The sequence below is a fragment of the Mizuhopecten yessoensis genome, unplaced genomic scaffold, assembly GCF_002113885.1.
Source record: "Mizuhopecten yessoensis strain PY_sf001 unplaced genomic scaffold, ASM211388v2 scaffold716351, whole genome shotgun sequence".
Classification (NCBI taxonomy): Eukaryota; Metazoa; Mollusca; class Bivalvia; order Pectinida; family Pectinidae; genus Mizuhopecten; species Mizuhopecten yessoensis.
In genome coordinates, this window is record NW_018480073.1 from 944,643 (window position 1) to 959,442 (window position 14,800).

The 14,800-nt window shown below is 34.8% G+C and overlaps 1 protein-coding gene across 1 annotated transcript in view; it reads right to left on the reverse strand.

The window, feature by feature from the left end:
- LOC110443547 overlaps positions 1 to 9,813 on the reverse strand; it is a 53,351-nt gene extending 43,538 nt beyond the window's left edge. The window contains exon 1 of the mRNA XM_021487820.1: positions 9,672 to 9,813. The gene's annotated coding sequence lies outside the window, so the exon portion shown is untranslated. The remainder of the gene's footprint in view (positions 1 to 9,671) is intronic.
- Positions 9,814 to 14,800: the final 4,987 nt, after the last annotated feature.

Consider the following 14,800-nt stretch of genomic DNA (forward strand, 5'->3'; position numbering starts at 1 on the left):
ATATAAAGGGAGGTTACTATATATACTATATATAAAGGGAGGTTACTATATATACTTTATATAAAGGGAGGTTACTATATATACTATATATATAAAGGGAGGTTACTATCTATACTATATATAAAGGGAGGTTTCTTTATATACTATATATAAGGGGAGGTTACTATGTATACTATATTTAAGGGAGGTTACTATATATACTATATTTAAGGGAGGTTACTATATATACGAAAATCCAGAGTGCAGGGGGACAGGGATCCTTAACTATATGCATTGGCACTTAAATGGTAGATTTATGCCATTTTGTCCTATCGCCCAAAAGGACGATATTTTTCGCGGAACTTAATCTTAAAAGGCTAGGAATTATTTGTAATTTCATGGAACAAACAATTCATATGAAAATTATAATTAAATCAAAAGAACAGTGTTTATACATGTAGTCACAAAAATGCTACGAGGCCAACATTGATTCGTACCCTTGGCCTTCGATCTGGGGCCGCGGTGGCCAAGTGGTTAAGGCGTCTGACATTCTGCTACATGTACCACTAGCCCTCCACCATTGGGTCGCGAGTTCGAGACCTACGTGGGGCATAGTTTTTGTAGTTTGAAATTAAGGATCCCTGTCCCAATACACTGTGGGTAGTTTTTTATGAAATCCGTTTTGGATAAAGATGTAGAACAGTTAGGCTAGAAAACTCATTTTACCCGGTAGCGCAGTCAGTAAGAGCAATGCAGCATATTAATTCGGGGCCTTTGGTTCGAATCCCGGTGTAGTCCCACTGAACTTATTAAATATATTACATAGGCTAATTTTGTTCATTTAATTTCCTTCAAAATTATTATTCATTGTATAAAACAAAGTTATGGTATTCTTATCATAAATGATTGATCAGACTAAAGGCATGCCGGAAAAAACAATGTCTACTGCATTATTACAGTTTTAAGCAGTTTTACGGGGATCCTGAAAAAGAATCACTCACGGCATTTCGATCTTAAAGGTCAAAATAGGAAATGACATCAGTCGGCTACCGTATGTAACACGTGAGGATTGATTTTCAATAGTAAGTATTCAGGTGACAAGATTTATATCATTAACACCCATCGCAAAAAAGCATGCATCGTCACTATATTCCTTAACGTGTTGATTAAGTCCATGATATAATTGTGATATGTTGATAATAATCCCCCACCACACCTGTATAAGTAAGCGATAGAAATTCATATCAGATTATCAAATGATATTTGTGTTTTGTTACAAAATTGACGCGTAGCTTTAATTTTGTTCTGTGTGTCGTCTAAATAGACAGATTTCTCTCTGGATTTTTTCTCAGATTCAACCGCTTTTGAAAAAAGAATAATACATCCACGCTATATGAGCCGCTATAGAAAGCTAAATTCGTCCATGTTTAGTATCAAAGTTAATTGTACCATTTGATACTTTCATCAATATTTACACACAAAAAAACAACAACACTTGAATCTATATTATTTCTTAATTCGTGAAAAGTGAATTTTTCGAAAATATATAGATTCATTCAAAAGAACACTTAGTCTTGCAGACCTCGTGTGTGCTGCTGAGCTAATATATTAACAGGCCTTACAGATTTTCAAACTCGATTAGATATCTTTCGCACAATAGGCTACAAGTTGACAAACACGCCGAAAATAAAATGCCGGTTTTTAAGAGTTACATTTTGTAAACGCAGGAAGAGAAACGGGAATTTCTCTCTCTCCAAATATTGTCATTAAAAACAAAACAAAATACAGACGAAAAAAACGTTTTCATTTTTATGTTTTAAAATAAGTGGAAGGACACTTTCTTTATGAAAACACCGCCAATGTTAGTTAGCAGGCCACTCAATCGGGATTACCGTCGTTTTATGACAAGACACTGTATAATCAAAAAGTGGATGAATGAAGAACACAAAAAATCTTTCGATCAATCTTCATTTTTGTTTGGTTTTGACTGAGATCATTTAAGAACGTATTTCCATGTGTATTGTGTATGCGTGCAGGTGTATACACTGTGCCGGAGGCATGGTATGTTGGTGTATTTGCCTCCCTGTGATAGCGCGAATCTAATGCCGACTTTATAGAGCTATCTCACTGAAATACCATGCCGAAGGCACCCAGTACAGCATTCTGCCCGGTCACATTATGCTGAACGTTAAGTAAGGAATTATAACTACCATTTTTAAGGACTTTGGTATGTCCCGGCCTAGGGACTGAACCCATTGCCTTCCTCACCTGGGCCAACGTTCAACATTAAAGCCAAAAGTGAGGTACTGCCACGGAAGGCGCTAGGAAATGAAAGTTATGTAGAAGGTATTTATGTAAACAGAAGTAGAGAGAAATATAAAGATCTTAACTATTTCAAATGACGATCTCATCTCAGAATTCCCCAAAAGTTTGGAAGCTGTGTACCTCGTAAGTAACGTTTGCTCCATAGTTAAAGTCATGCTCAAAGCAGATATATTTTTGAGGATTCTATGTATCCTATATAACGTACACTTAAATTCTTTCCAAATAGTTGGTCCCCCCACCCCTTACACATCAATACCTCATACCAAACAAAAGCGAACCGCGATATAGATGGAAATCCAAAGAACAGTTGAGTTCCTTGTTAAACTTATCTTTGTTGAATTCGGTGAGAAGGTTTTTCTAGCTGACTGTAGTTATTTATACGGGAACAAACTGTGACTTAATATATATAAACCACATTGATAATCATGTACACCATTGACTCTTCCGTTGCAAATTCTGGAGCGTACTTTGTGAAACTATACGGAGAATGAAAATCAAGAGAGTTCCAGAAGGGGAGATAACAAGCATGTACACCATAGACACTTCCATTGCAAACGCTGTCTTTGACATATATTTACAACATGACTTACAGGGACGGCTCATTATTTAGCTTTGCGGTAAGCGGGGCGATTTTGAAAGTGCTTTTGTGATCTTTCCCGTTTTTGATAGTAATATCAACGACTCCCTTACACATGGTGTTCCAGAGCTGACTCCAAGTATCATGACTGGATAGATGTCGTCTGCCGATTGACAAACTTGCCACACATGGTTTTAAAAGATTAATATGAACAAGTATTATGGTCGTCATCGTGATCGCATTGGGGAATATTTTATTACCATGCGTGCTATGAAGATTTTTTTTTTTTTTTTTTAATTTAATTTCATGAGGGTTGTATATTGTATTTCGTTGTCGCCTCCACGGTTTGCTTTCAGAACATCACATTACCTTGATTTGACAAAGATTTACAAGGAGGTGTTTTCGATTTAACAAAAGACGCTTATCCTTCTAGAACACATGGTCTTATTCTCCTTGTACCTTTTAAAGTGTTTTTTTTATCATGTTTTGTCCCAGGTTTTTTAATGTGAGTTCGCATTACGAATTCGTTGGCAGTTAGGTTTTCTCGTTTAGTTTTCTTGCTTAAAGTCAATGTCTGTAAGTAGTCGATTGAAACTGTTTATGTTAGAGAACCCAATTTGTTAAGCAATCCACGATATCCTGACTATATTGACTCTGGTTTCCCTTCGATGTTATCGTTTTTAACGTACAGAAATTCTGACAATACCGTAAATAATTCAATTTTCGCTGAACATTACTTTTCGTGTTAATTTGCAAAAGAATTTGCTCAGATGTGAATTCAATCTTCTTAACAAGAGAAAATTGTTTTGAATATGAATATCAATGTTACATCTTCTTAAAAGTCTGAATCATTAATGAGTTAAAACCTGCAGGAACAATACGAGAAAAAAATACACGCAAATATTAAGTGACTTCCCTTGGTGTATTATTTAACATCAAGAAGTCATAATAATTCCCTTTTTAATGACCCTTGTCCGGCTGTACGCAAACCACTAGTTAATTCAACTGTTGTTTTGCATACGGTAACCACGTATATGTTTCAGAACTTGACCATGCAATGACCGCTTACCATGGAGCTCAGCTGGTTGGAATAACCCTTTTGTGATCAAAGTTCAATTTGGTTTGTTTTGTTTTATGTCCTATTAACAGCTATGGTCATTTAAGGACGCGCAAGGTTTTGATGGTGGAGGAAAGCCGGATTTCCCGGAGAAAAACCACCGACTGACGGCGACTGCCCCACGTAGGTCTCGAACTCGCGACCCAATGGTGGAGGGCTAGTGGTACATGTAGCAGAATGTCAGACGCCTTAACCACTTGGCCACCGCGGCCCCAGATCAAAGGCCAAGGGTACGAATCAATGGTGGCCTCGTAGCATTTTTGTGACTTCATGTATAAACACTGTTCTTTTGATTTAATTATAATTTTCATCTGAATTGTTTGTTCCATGAAATAACCGAAAAGCTTTTCATTCTAATCAGTAATCATTTATTAAAGCTATTGTCATGATGGTGAAAAGTTTCCATTTTATAGTAATATTTTTGTACAACGGTACGAAGATCCTTAATACAAATAGGTTTCGACAAGGGTGTTCTTTCTTGAATATTCTGTATAAGAGGATGGCATTCGGACGGTTTTGCATTTACTGTCTGAATATCACTGTTCAAGTACATTTACTGTCTGAATATCACTGTTCAATTACATTCACTGTCTGAATATCACTGTTCAAGTACGTTCACTGTCTAAATATCACTGTTCAAGTAAATTTACTGTGGGGATATCAATATTGATTCTCAAGGTAATTAACTTTTTTGAAGTCAACCGGAAGTAGATCCTGCGAAATATCGCCGGGTTTTTTATTGGAACTTGTAAATACGCGATGTGTCAGTTGGATTTCCTGAAAAGTACGTGATAACGTGATACATAATGAAAACGTGTCTGGCACGATTTTTCATTTATATTTTGCTTGAAGTACATATGTTTTGATAAAGTCTGAAAATCCCAAGACTGCATGCGTTGTTTTAAAGGTGACATATATATATATTTTCAGTTTCTTTATATCTCAAGAACATTAAATGTTTATATTTAACAATTGAATGTAACCTTCGCAATTATCAAGAGGAAATTTGATAATTTCATATTATATAATGAAAATAACATACTTAAAATTAAAGTTAAAATATTTGAGCGAAATATCATATTTACATATGATCTCAAATAAGTTATCTGCTTGGATTTTAACTCACTAGAGAAATTTTGCTTTTGATATATTGTCTGTATAACATGCATGTTATTTGAATTAAAAATCTAAACATAGACGGTGATATTTTCACGAGATCATTTGTATTCAACTTTCTCTTCCCTGTTTCATGCTGTACAGCTCTGTGTTCGGTGGTTGTTGCTAAACGTGGGAGCTTAACACGCCTCATAACGAACCCCGAAATATATTTTTATTTGCACGTTTCGATCTTTTCTTGTAACACGACAATTATAACCCGGACGATTCCGTGTCTAGAAAAGGTCAGCACCATAACTAAAACCCATGGGTCTCTCTTTGGTGTTACTTTGGAATGCGATAGTATCTTTGTCCTTCATTCTATACAAATTAAACGTCATAGACCTTGGTTGTGCTTTATTTAACTTCCCCTTCAAGGCCTGACGAACAGGTTCGTGTTGTGTGTATTACAATGAGGCTTGACTGTGGAATCCAAACTAATTGTCTAAAGTTGTTAGGATTGATGTTACTTTCATTAATTACATTGATTTATGGTATTTTATTCAAGGCCAGCATAGGTTGATTGAGCGATTAACAAGAAATGATTAGCATTATCGATATTGATGTTTTCGAACTCTATCCATGCAAAATGTTTCTTTCCCAATTGTTTGTAATTCGTTGTAACTTTTAAACTAGAAACTTGATTTAAAAATTATAACATTCTAGGAAATTCTAAGCAAAATCTTAAGGAAAATACTGTAATCCAAGAAAATTACAGCCATGCAATACATAGGCTAAATGAATCTAACGCGAAGCAGTTAATGTCTATGTGCGCGTTTGAAGGTCAATTAATTATTCAAATGTCCCCTATAATGATAGTATCTCTGTTTTTATCGATTCGTGATACATGGATTAACCTTCAACGTGAAACTAGTCCCTTGTATTTCGAACGCCTAACACTTGAGTTTGTGTTTGAGTCAAAGGTCGTAAAATGAGTCAGTATTTGTGTCAAACACCGAACGGTTGATGAAATATGTAAACAAATTGATTGGCATTCATAGCAAACGTACGACAGTACTGTTGGTATTTATATCAAATTCTTTCATCTATTAGTTGGTATTTATATCTAATTTCGTCCACAAACAGTTGTATCTAGTATAATACACTTTAGCTGATATTTATATAAAACGTTGTACACTTTAGCTGATTTTATACAAAACGTTGTACACTTTGAGTGACATTTATATAAAACAGTGTACAATACGGACATTTATATCAAACGTGGAACATTTTACCTGACGTTTATATTAAACGTAGTTTGGTATAACTTACATTTATTTACTCAAATGTCATTCCCTATAAGTGACATTTTTATCACACGTTTTTATGAAATGTTTTACACTATTACCAACATTTATATCAAACGCTTTATACATTAGATGATATTTATACCACACGTTGTTCATACTAAATGAGATGTTTATCAAACGTTTTTCATAGGATTCGCGTTTCGCATTTATAGCAAATGATGAACATTAAACATTTTTATAAAACTTCGTTCACTGGAGTTCTCATTTATATCAAACTTTAGATATTTTAACTTATATTTCAAGCAAATGTCGTTCTATTGAGTTGGCTCGCATTTATATTAGATATTGAACATTATACTTAAGTTCACAAATTTATCAAATTTGGACACTATCGCTGAAACTATATCAAACGTCGTTTACTAGAATTCTCTTTTGTATCCAACGTTTAGTTTATAAATATGTTATTGCCAAAAAGCAAAAGGATTTGGCTCAAGTTACATGAAGAGAGAGAGAGATTGTACAATATTAAATATATAATAAAAACATTAACTCTTACTATTATATACCGATAAATTTTAAATATTCGTCATTAAAATGGTACCATACAGAACAGTCAGCGCAGTGATATTCTGACACTAGTTTATACTTCCAGCTAATCAACAGTTCGTCACATCCCGTGCTTAGTGGCTTACTCCTTACTTCTCAAAATTTCGTTTCCACTGCACTGACTATAACTGATTGGCCCATCACATGCCTATATTACATACCTTGTATACATCGGTAAGTGGAACTATTTACAGAAGGAACGCGCATCCATCTCCACACTCTCACGCATCCATTCTAGCGCATGCGCAATTCTTGCATTCACGCTCTCGCGCACTCGCGCACTCAAAAGACATTACAGAGGTTCAGTAGCATAATTAGGAACACACTGGTGTACGTTTTGCCATGTAATTCGGACACAAACTAAGAAATGAATATAAAAGATCACGAGGATTGATGGAGAAGAGCCACAAGAACGTGACGATATTAAAACCTGCGTGTACTCGATACATTCTGTTGGACATCTATAAATAAATCTTTATTTTCATCACTCGAATAATCTCCAACGTTATTTACTAGCGTGTGCATTTTTATCCAACTCTGGACAATAAAACTGGTGTTCGATCAGGCGAAATGGATTAATACAATATTAACGTATGTAACTGGATAGGTCTGTATTTCATTTGTGTGTTTATATTCTGTTCGAAGCATAAAGTATATAAGTTCAGATAACACTAACGGGATGCTTAGTTCCTTGACCAAATCCATAAATTAGCGGCTAATGTTGTAACTAATATTCATTTCATTTTGGAAACAGCACTATCAGTGTTCTAGTCCACAACACTGTTCAACATGAACAGAAACACGAATTACCAAGTACAGCGACTACACACTAGGACACAATTTGAAATCAGTATTGATAAAAGCCTGCAACAAGAGGAACTTAGAAACATAAAAAAAACAATGATATCTTAACACTTCATAAAACAATTAATTTAAAAAAACAAATCATACATTTTTTTCAAATTTTTAAATATTTCTGCAAGCTCTACGAGTTGTAATAGAACAAAAACAATGCATACTGAAATTTAGTATAAACTGACAACTGTTTTTGTTAATCTTTTTGCCAACTTTTTTAGTTTATTTCTTTACTTTTTTATCACGAATATGATTGTTATTCAAGATATTTTGAAAGATCCAATGTGATGACTTTATGACGATTCTAACAAAAAAGAAATGAATAATTCTGGAAATCAATTGAATAATTCGTTCACAATCTCAAACAATTAAAGCCGAAATCAGGAGGGAAATCTAATACAACTATGCTTTAGATGTAATTAAGTTAACTGCATCTTTCCAAGAGGGGTGAAGTTACGAACAATATGCGCTACTTACAAAATAGGTCTTCAAGAATCGTTTCTTAATATTAGCTTCATAAGATTGCTTGGACAACATGGCATGTAATCAGGAACGACGGAGTCGTGAAAAAATGTCGAAATGTGTTAATTACGGCATGCGTGACACGCACCTGCTTTCGTTTGCGCCACCTTGGTCATTTAAAGTGACGTAACTCAGGTAGCCCCTAATGATCACTGTAGATGTTTTTTGGTGTGTTTTTTTGCTGGTTATAGTAAAAGGCATTTATTCATGTAATTTTTTAATTTAATTTACATTTTCAATCAAATTTGTGTTTTGTGAGATAAACAATTCAAGAAAATTTGATCAACGTTCACTGAGCACATATAAAGTAGACAGCAGCAAATTTATTATTTTAAAAGTGAATCAGTTTTAAAGTCTATTCCAGATATTGTCTGTTTGGCATTAAAAAGTCGATAAAGTCGAATCGACTTCTCTGCAAATGAGTGTAAACTTAGGTGATACCGATACGCGAAATAACAATGATATAGGAAGATCAATCTGGCTTCGCGTTGTTATTTTACCTGATTCTAGTAGAGCGAAAGTGTATTGTCGTCATGACGATTGTACAAGCATATTCCGATCTATCATTGTTTTCCTTTTATTCAATTATTTACATCAATCAACCAATAAAGTCTGATAGAGTTTGACGAGAAAATCTCTTTACGATATTTATAAAACACACATTGTGATTCAATAAAGGTATACAACGACTTTTTTGTAATCATGGCAGTGCTTTGTGACAAAATCAATTTGGCAATAGTTATACAGTGGTAATTTGGTGATATGTAATTTGTATATACATGTATAAAAGTCAGCGAGTGTCCATTTACAGCATTGCTGAAAATTTCATCGACTATAACATAAATAATATGATAAAGAATCGTGTTCCGCATACTCATTGCATTATAGCCATCTGATGATCACATGCATATTGATCTATTATTCATTCCTGGTCTCAACTGCATACCAATCATTTACCCCCTCCCCTAGTCCCGTATTCGATCTAATATTCATATTACTTAGTTCCTGTAGCAAGTGTTAATTAAATTGATCATGAACAGGTAACAAATTTACATAAACGTCACGACACTTGTGTTTGTTTCCTTTTCTGTTCTATAAAATAGACAAATTGTATTTTAATGTATTGTCAAAATGATTTGAATAAAACAAAGTTTAAACCAAAGATATATGAAACTGATGTACTATTTTTTTGTATCAGAGTGAAAATAAGTAGAAATGCAATAGAAGTGGAATACAAATTGTATTATTTGATGTTTTGAAATGTAAAGTTAAGAATGACACTTACCTATAACTTTGGCGAGGCACGTCGGTTCGGAGGAGGTAGATGAGAGTCGCGATAGCCTTTGATACAGAAGTGTAGTCTCATTCAATGGAGTGGCCGGTTTTATGCGACACCTACTTGGAAAACTTGCTGCAGCACTGGAACCACGCATAAGGGGAGGAACGGTTAAGCAGTGTGATAACTCGCGCATGCGTAACCGATATGATCGATACCCCCACCTACACGACAACCGTTAGCTAAACAACGACGTGACGTTTACAGTTTGGACGTGTGGTTATACAAGATTTGTGTTGTATAAGTTTTATCAAAACATCAAAACTGTCAATATTCTGTGTGTGATTCTATTTCTGTTTTAGTTTTTATCGCGTTTGGTAGACACAGCATTTGACAAGGCAAATTCATATGGTAATGCAATCTTATTCACTCATCAATAGCAATGCGTATCAACTATTTTGTAATTTTGTTTGATGTCGTTAAGGATTCTATAAGACACTAACCAACGAGTATGTGGCTGGTAGACTTGTAGAGAATTGTCAGGAATTGGTCCTGCTTGTAGGCAGTTGTTTTATGTTGTCAACCATTGGTTAAGGTTGTAATCTTTTTTTTCCAAATATTTTATTTTACCCAGCCAATTTTTTTTATATATACATAATATACTGATAAGTATATGCAAATATATATAAATAATTTGATAGGAAATGCCAGGGTTAGGGAGCCGTGGAGTCAGTCCCCTAAACAATATGGTATCCTCACACAGGAGGGCTCTCATTCAGTTTTCTCTCTGCTAATTTTATCTAAATTAAAAAATTTCAATTTGATAAAAAATCATCAATATAACATTCAGAAATTTGATTGGGAAATAAAACATTTGTACATAGAGTATTGGACATCTACAGAACAAGAACATACTACCACATTTCACACAAAACACATACACCCAGACGTGTTTACATATACAACAGTATCATAATCACTACATGTAAAATCAAAATAACACTTATACACACACATATACATACCCATATACATTTGACACAATACATCTCCAGCACACACACAGGCATACACACATAGGGAGATATTAGCCAGGTGGCATAGTACTAGTAGTTAGTGCCTGATAAGGCAGCTCCTGCGAATTCCTCAATATTGTGTTGATTAATAGATATGCTTATTGTATTGGCTGTATACATTTGTATATCTATGTACTGTAAAGCGCTTTAGCGTGGCTTATGTTAGCTAGATAGGGCGCTATATCAAATGATGTTGTTGAATATTATAAATACTTACATACGTACTTCTAGACATTAGTCTGATCTTGTCAAGAATTGGTTTAACTTGTTAGCAGTTGTCTGTTGTCCTTGAATATTGGTTAAGCCTGTAGAACTGTTTAGTGTCGTCAATAATTGGTCTAGCTTATAGACAGTTGTCTGTTGTTGTCAATAGTTGGCCTAGCTTATAGACAGTTGTCTGTTGTTGTCAATAATTGGTCTAGCTTATAGACAGTTGTCTGTTGTCCTTGAATATTGGTTTACCTGTATAACTGTTTAGTGTCGTCAATAATTGTCTAGCTTATAGACAGTTGTCTGTTGTTGTCAATAATTGGTCTAGTTTATAGACAGTTGTCTGTTGTCCTTGAATATTGGTTTACCTGTATTACTGTTTAGTGTCGTCAATAATTGTCTAGCTTATAGACAGTTGTCTGTTGTTGTCAATAATTGGTCTAGCTTATAGACAGTTGTCTGTTGTTGTCAAGAATAGGTTTAGCTTATAGAGAGTTGTCTGGTATTGACAAAAATTGGTTTAGCTTGTAAGATTGTTGTTCTTGAATATTTGATCAGCTAATGAAAACTTGTTTAATGTCGAAATGGTGTAGCTTGTGAATGTTTGTATATGGTCGTTGAGAATTGGTGTAGTTTATAAACAGTTGTCTACGGTCGAAAAGAATATTATATAATTTGTTTATTTTTAAAGACATTTTTATTACATAAATACATAAACACCACATACACCCACATACATACAATTCCCATCTGCATGGTTTGTCTCTTGCATCGTAATATATTTCATCATCATCGTGACTGAATATCATCATCAATAGTAACACCATTATCATCTTAATACATCATCATCAACAACATCATCAGCATCATCATCATCATCATCATCATCACCCTATCAATCTATCATCATCATCAACAGATGCATCCTCAATAATCATCAATACATCAATCATCGTCCTCGTCAATAAATCTTCATCACCATTAATGCAAAATCATAATTTTCAATACATCATCATCATCAATGTATCATCATTGCTACCATCAATATATATGTTCTAATATATATATAAATAGATATTGACAACCATACACAAATACTCATCCCACCATATATTCGGATAAACATACACCTCCCACACACATACATCATACTAACCTGCTTACCAGAGAGAGAGAGAGAGAGAGAGAGAGAGAGGTCCCATAATAATGCACATACATGTAAATAGTTTTACTTTTTTCAGAAGTACATACGTAATTTAAAAGAAAAATGGCAAAGTTAAGGCTTGGGATTCAGGAAAAAAATACATATTTATAGGATGACAGGTTATATTTCCAGGATAGGTTTCCATTTTCTCCAATCAACTTCAAACTTCCTTCTTATGTAACTGTTTTTACTGTTGTTAACATAGTTCTGAACAAGGAAATGATCTTTGATGAAAAGTCGAAAATAATTGGTTTAGCTTGTAGACAATTGTCTGGCGTTATGAAATATTGGTTTAACTTGTAAACAGTTGTCTGTTGTCCTTGAATATGTGTTTAGCTTGTAGAAAATTGTTTAGTGTCGTCAGTAGTTGGTGTAATTTGTTAACAGTTGTCTAGGGTCTTCAAGCATTTGTTTAGCTTATAGATTGTCCTCGAGTATTTCTTAAGGAGGTTGCTTGTAGAAAGTTAGTATGCGTTGTCAAGAGTACGTATGTGTTGAAGACAGTTGTCTGACGTCTGGTTTTCTGGTGTATTTTTAGCTTGTAGACATGTGCTCAGTGTCGTCAGGATTTGGTCCTGCTTACACACAGTGGTAGGTGTCGTTAAAAATTGGTCTTGCAGACAAGTATGGGTGCCATCGGATTGGTCTTGCATGTGCACTGTTGTGAGTGTCGTCAAAATTGGTCGGTCTTGTACACAGATGTTTGTGCCGTCAAAATTGGTCGATCTTGTACACAGATGTTAGTGTCGTCAATAATTGGTCGATCTTGTAAACATCTGTGAGTTTCGTCACTGATTGGTCGATCTTGTATACAGATGTTAGTTTCGTCACTGATTGGTCGATCTTGTATACAGATGTTAGTGTCTCAACAGGCCAAAGTAAACAGATGCACTTATTGGTATAATAAACCTGTATACAATGTTACGTCACGTTACTAATGTAGTGTAATACATGTGTTTAAGCAAGTCAAGTACATAGACAACAAATGAGGGAAGGACAAGTAAGCGATATTTTTAGCCAGAAAATATACGCATAACTGTTTTATGACTGATATTTATATTTAATTTAATTTTTAGCTTTCTTTCAATGATGTTTTCGTTAGGTTACAGACAATTCGTGTATGCTGGAGATGTAAAGTGTTTTGTTTGTAGTGGGACCGTGCTTCCAACGGCATCATTTATAGTGAATGCTACAGCACCGATACCGCAACATCCACCCCAGACCAACTTATGGGTTTCCCCTGCCCGCACAACTCCAACAAAATACGTTCTCTGAATATCCTTGCGATGAAGACTTCCGGGATCGATCCCCGGCCGCCTGCGGGGAAGGCCGGGGATCAATCCACCCATCATCTGTTTCCTCTGTTAATGGGACAACGTAGAAACCAAAACTGGTTGCAACACTTGGTGTCTAAATTTTCATTTCTAACTTCCCTACTCTTTCCTTTCGGCCGGTGTGTTCCTAGTCTTCTGTCTTCATATGACCCTGGTAGCTGCCAGAACATTTATCCAAATCCGCCCTCAGGTACTACAGTTGTCTCAACACAATCATTATAAGTGAACCAAGCTCGTTGTGTTTCAAGGGGTAACACCTCTCCGCGCATTGCTTAATCAAAGAATCAAAGCGTTTGGTCTCTGTCACATTTAGTTACGGTTCTGACAATCCATTTCAATTGGCGACCAATCACTTGCCATTAACTTGATTTTGTAAATAGGATTAGTTTGATTGAAACTTAACGACACAAATTGATGCATGTTCTTCACTTGATATATTACCCTTAAATTGAAATTATGTTCGTGACTGTGAACTTTTTCATTTTCCACTTTTGATTGTTTTAGACAACGAAATTAAAACTACATGTTATTATGTGGCATTGTGTTTTATCTTTGAGCAAGATAGTTTACTCCGCTTGTTCCAGTCTACACAGCTGTAAATAAGTAAGTGGTTTGACAGTGCTAGAATTGTTGAATGATACATGTAGCTGTGAGCGCCGAAATGGCAGCACCGGCTGTATGTTCCCCAGGGAGTTGAGAAGATATTGGCTGGTTGCAAAGGCCCTATAACCACGTATACTAATATGTGAACCGCTTTGAGACGACCTACGAACTAGGTTGTAAAAAAGCGGCGTATAAGAACATCGAATTATTAGTATTATTATTTATCTATTATGTGTTTGCTCTCTTTAGTTATCTTTAATAATTAAACAGGTAAATCTACGGATTGAAAAATAGAGCGAAATCGCAAGATAGCTTCTATGACCAATACAGATATATTAATACATCTGACGAACATGAACAAAAGAAATCAACATGCTATAGGTCCTATACTACACCGACTAGATGCAATGCGAAACACAAACAATATTGAATGGTGAGCATTGTTTAGAATATTTAAAAATAATATTTTGTGAAATGCAAATTAAACTTGTATAAGAAGTCGTTACCGCGTTCGATATTCTAATAAACTGATTTTATGTATCCCAATTCCTTGTCACTTTAAAAAAATCTACAACAGTAGCATTATATAACATGTTGTATTATCGTCATACAAGCGTAATCTGTTTGCAATAAAATATACGTACACAAATGACCTGTAAGAGTATGCATCAAAACATACATGTGACGATTTTTTCACTGACAATTTGTCCG